The sequence below is a fragment of the Silene latifolia genome, chromosome X (assembly GCF_048544455.1).
Source record: "Silene latifolia isolate original U9 population chromosome X, ASM4854445v1, whole genome shotgun sequence".
In the NCBI taxonomy this organism is placed as follows: Eukaryota; Viridiplantae; Streptophyta; class Magnoliopsida; order Caryophyllales; family Caryophyllaceae; genus Silene; species Silene latifolia.
This window is the reverse complement of record NC_133537.1, coordinates 303,589,066-303,593,701: the sequence shown is the minus strand read 5'-3', so window position 1 is coordinate 303,593,701 and position 4,636 is coordinate 303,589,066. Positions and strand designations below refer to the sequence as shown.

The following is a 4,636-nucleotide window of genomic DNA, read 5'->3' as shown; positions in this document are numbered from 1 at the left end:
ATCTAACCGGAAATTTTATTGCCAAATCCACATTTATTCAATTAGTCGAAAGAAGCCAATTTGGGGGGATGCCAAGTGAAGACCCTCATTCTCATATGGAGACTTTTTGTGACTATAGTGATGCGATTTCTCAAACCGGTGTAACTCAAGACCAAATTCGATGGGTCTTATTTCCTTTTTCTCTAATTGGCACCGCGAAACACTGGTTGAAAGGCCTTGATAAGGCTACTCTCGGAATTAATTCTTGGAAAAAGTTGGCTCTAGCTTTCTACAAAAAGTTCGATCCACCGGAAAAGACTAATATGCTAAGAGCTCAAATTACGGGCTTTAAGCAAATGGGTGAAGAATCTTTGTATGAAGCTTGGGAGCGATTCAAGGGAATTTGTCGCTCATGTCCTCATCATGGACTTAGCGAGTGGTTCTTGGTACAACAATTTTGGAACGGTCTATATGAAGATTCAAGGAACATTCTCAACATGGGATCAAATGGAATGTTCACCGAAGTTGATGACAATCAAACTTGGAACAAAATTGAGGAAATGGCGGTGAATAACTCACAATATAGTAGACCTCGCAAGGCTACTAGAGGAGGAAAGCATGAAGTAGACTCCATTACTCAATTGGGTGCTCAACTTAGTGCCCACCTTGATACCATCAATTTGAAGTTTGAAAAAGCTATGGCTAGACTTGAAGAAGCCTCGAAATCACCAAAGCATCATGTTAATGCCATGAAGGCATCTTCATCAATCCCAAGTGGGATATGTGAGAATTGTGGAACTTTGGGACATGACCAAAGTGAATGTAGGGGAACAAATGAACAAGTGAATGCTTTCCAAGCATACAAGAGTGGTGCCCCTTATTCAAACTATTACAATGAAAACACCAAATTCCATCCAAATCTCTCTTAAAAAAGCCAAAATGTTCAAAACCCTCAACCAACATACACCCCACCTCCCATGAGAAACCAAAATCAAAGACTCTTTTACAACCAAAACCAAGGTTACCAAAATCAAACTTCATACAATCAACAAAATGACCAAGGTTTTGATGTTCAAAAAGCGGTCCTCCAAATGCAAAAGAATCAACAAGAGTTTTTCACTCAAATGCAAAAGGATAGTCAAGCAAAGGAAATCACCATCAACAACATCCTAGCTCACACCAAAATGTTGGAAACCCAATTGACTCAACTAGCATCTGCAAGCTCACAAAGAGAAAAGGGGCAATTACCACCTCAAAGTAATCCCCCAAGACATGAAACGGTTAGTGCCATTCACTTGAGGAGTGGTACAAGGTATGAAGCACCGAATAAGCAAGTTGAGGATGAAGTTGTGGAAGCTAGTGACAAAGAAGAAATTGTGCAAAACTCCAAGGATGGAGAACCATCAAAAGAAGAAATTTCAAAGAAAAATGAAGACAAGGTCAAGGAGAAGGAGCCCATTGTGATTAGACTTCCTTTTCCAAGTCGTCAAGCCAAGCCGAAATTTGATGACCAACTTGGAAAATTTATGGAAATTGTAATGAATTTGGAAGTCTTAATTCCTTTCACGGTATTAATCAATCACGTGCCGGCCTATGCAAAATACATGAAAGACATCCTCACAAAGAAGAAGTCGATCCAGAAGCTTGAGACTATCGCCTTCACTAAGGTGAGTAGTGCAATCCTTCAAGGGAGTTCACCTCCAAAACTCAAAGATCCGGGAAGCTTCTCAATACCGTGTACCATTGGCGACACCACAATCAACAAAGCCTTATGTGATCTAGGGGCTAGTGTGAGTGTTATGCCGTACTCGGTGAGTAAAAGGTTGGGGATGGGAGAGCTTAAATGCACCAATATCACACTCCAAATGGCCGATAGATCGACGAAGACACCATTAAGGATATGGGAAGATGTTCCCGTAAGAGTTGGGAAATTTTTCATCCCGGTGGACTTTGTCATTGTTGACATGGAAGAAGACTCCAACATTCCAATCATTCTAGGAAGACCTTTCTTACACACCGCGGGTGCGGTGATTGATGTGAAGCATGGAGAGCTCACTCTAGAAGTGGGAGATGAGAGCATAACTTTCAATCTTGACAAGACCATGAGAGCTCCCCGTTTGCATGAACCATGTTTTATGGTTGATCATTATAGCCGGAAGGATGATAGGAAGAAGTCGGAATTCCAATGGAAGAAGAAAATTGAAGATGCTCCATTCAAAGAGCAAGTGAATTGTAACAAAGAGAGCTTGAAAAGCTCACCAAAGTCAAGCAATGAAGAGGATGGCCTCAGTGGCCAAGACAAGAAAATGGGAGAGTTGTCTCTATCAACTCAAGAGATCTTTAGTGATCAAGTAGATGAAGTTTGTGGTCTTTGGGACGATGAGTTTGAAGAGATTTTCAATCCCTATATTGGTAATGCTATCGATAAAGGCCGCCAACAAGGGCAAAGGTCTATTGAAGATCTTTATCATGATAATGAACAAGCTTTTGATTACTTATTCAAGGTGTTGAGCAACATCAACAACACCTTGGACATGCCCCCATGACATCTCACTAAGGATGAGAGTTTGGTGGAGTCCTCCCTAAACCACCATTTGTAAATATTTCTAACCCCCTAACTTGCATTTTAATTCTTACATTGCATTTTTGTCATTTTTGGAATTTTATGCTTTGATCAAGATAATTATCATTTTTGAGAGAAGTGAGGGAGGGACTAATGATTTAATTGATGTGTAGTGCTTTAGCTTAGTGTGGGGATAGCAATTGCCTAGGCTATTCATGCCTTAGTGGTGCCCCTACAATGAAGAACATGGGATTTTAAGAATGAAAAATGACAAGGGACATGCAAGTGCACGGATGGAATTGAATCCGGGTAAAACAGGGAGAATCCGAGCGTCTTCATGGGAATCCGCCCGTCTTCAGGCAATCCGGGCGTCTTTGTCAAAATCCGCCCGTCCATCTGAGCTGAAAATTTGAAATTTTGGGACTGTTGAAGAATCCGAGCGTCCTGGTAGAGAAGACGCTCGTCTTCAGAAATCCGCCCGTCTTGGAAGGAAAGACGCCCGTCTTTTTGCCTGTGAAAAACAAGAAATCTCACTGTCTCAGAATCCGCCCGTCTTCAGCAGAAGACGCCCGTCCTGCAGTCTATAAATCCGAGCATCTTTGCTGAAAGACGCCCGTCTTTAGGCGAGAATCCTGAACAAAAAAAGGCAGAATCCGAGCGTCCCGAAGGAAAGACGCCCAACTTCCCCTGCAATTCAAAAATTTTCGGGTATTTTAAATACCCATCCCACATTCATTTCTTCATTCCTTCATTCAAAACACTACCCATAAGACCCAAAACTCAAAACCCTCATCCTCTCCATCACCAAAACAAGATTTCCTCAACCAAATTCAACAAAATCAAATCCAAACTTCCTTTTAACAACAATCAATCACTCATCTTCCAACAAAAATCATACCAAGCACCAAAATCTTCAACCTTTGAGTCGATTTTTGAAATTATAAAGGCAAAGCCTTTCATCTTAAAATCGATTTGGGTATACTTGGAAATTGAAGATTTTCACTCTTTTCTTGGTTAAATCATCAATGGCAAGGACAAAAGGAGCAACAAAGGCACCTAAGGCAAAGGCACTCTGAACAAGACAAAAGAGTCTTCAAGCAAAGCAAGCCTCATTGGCTATGGTGGTAGCTAGTTCAAACTTGGATGTTCAACAACAACAACATCCCTTGGAAGCAACAACATCAACAACTCCGGAAATTGCTCAATTATCAAACTATCCGGAGGTAATTTTCATTTGTAACTCCCATAGGGATACATTTGCCAAGTATGCTAGAAAATCTTTTCTATCCACCAAATTCATATGTGAAGATGCCTTGAACAAATTGGGTGTCCTTGAACAAACAAAAGCCTTCTTTGAAGCCATGGGGTTGGGAAAATTGTTTGCTACAAGAGAATTGACATACCCCTCCCTTACCTTAGAATTCTTGAGTTCTTTGAAAGTTACTAAGGTAGAGACTAGAGAAAACATCGAGTTCCGCCTTGCTAATGTGAGTAGGCGCATCACCTTTGATGAATTGGGTAAAGTATTTGGTCTTAGTGATTCACCTAGTTATTACAAGAATCCCGAAAAGTATGACCTCGCTCCTCTTTGGGAAGCGATTTCCGGGAGGAAATTTGAGAACTATCATGCTAGTCGCGCTCTATTAGTCCACCATCCGGGCATTAGTGTGTGGCACAAGGTCATCGGGAATACTATCATTGCAAGAAAAGACACTAACAACTTTACCAAGCTCGATTGTGTTCTTCTTGAGTCGGCCTTAAATATTGGAAGGGAATTCACCAAGACTTAGAATTCTCTAAGGCTTTTGGCGGAAAGATGGTTAAATGTTGATTGTGGAAAGCAAGGCACCACTATTATTGTAAATGGAGGTCTAGTCACTCTTTTGGCTAAGTACTTTGATCCGAATTTCAACAAGGATAGCAAGTATGTGGCGAAAAAGGGGAGTCATCTCATTGACATGGATGCCATGATTAACAAGTACAAGTGGGTCACTCATAACCCTCTTGACACCAAATATGGGTGGCTCACCAATGAGGCTAGATCTTTTACTTTGCCTTCCAAGATATGTCATTTGAGTGTCCATCGGACCAACT

General features: G+C 41.1%; 1 non-coding gene across 1 annotated transcript; it reads right to left on the bottom strand.

The window, feature by feature from the left end:
- Positions 1-302: 302 nt before the first annotated feature.
- LOC141625772 (small nucleolar RNA R71) lies at positions 303-409 on the bottom strand. The gene has a single exon (XR_012535532.1). It is a non-coding gene; the product is annotated as a small nucleolar RNA R71 (small nucleolar RNA).
- Positions 410-4,636: the final 4,227 nt, after the last annotated feature.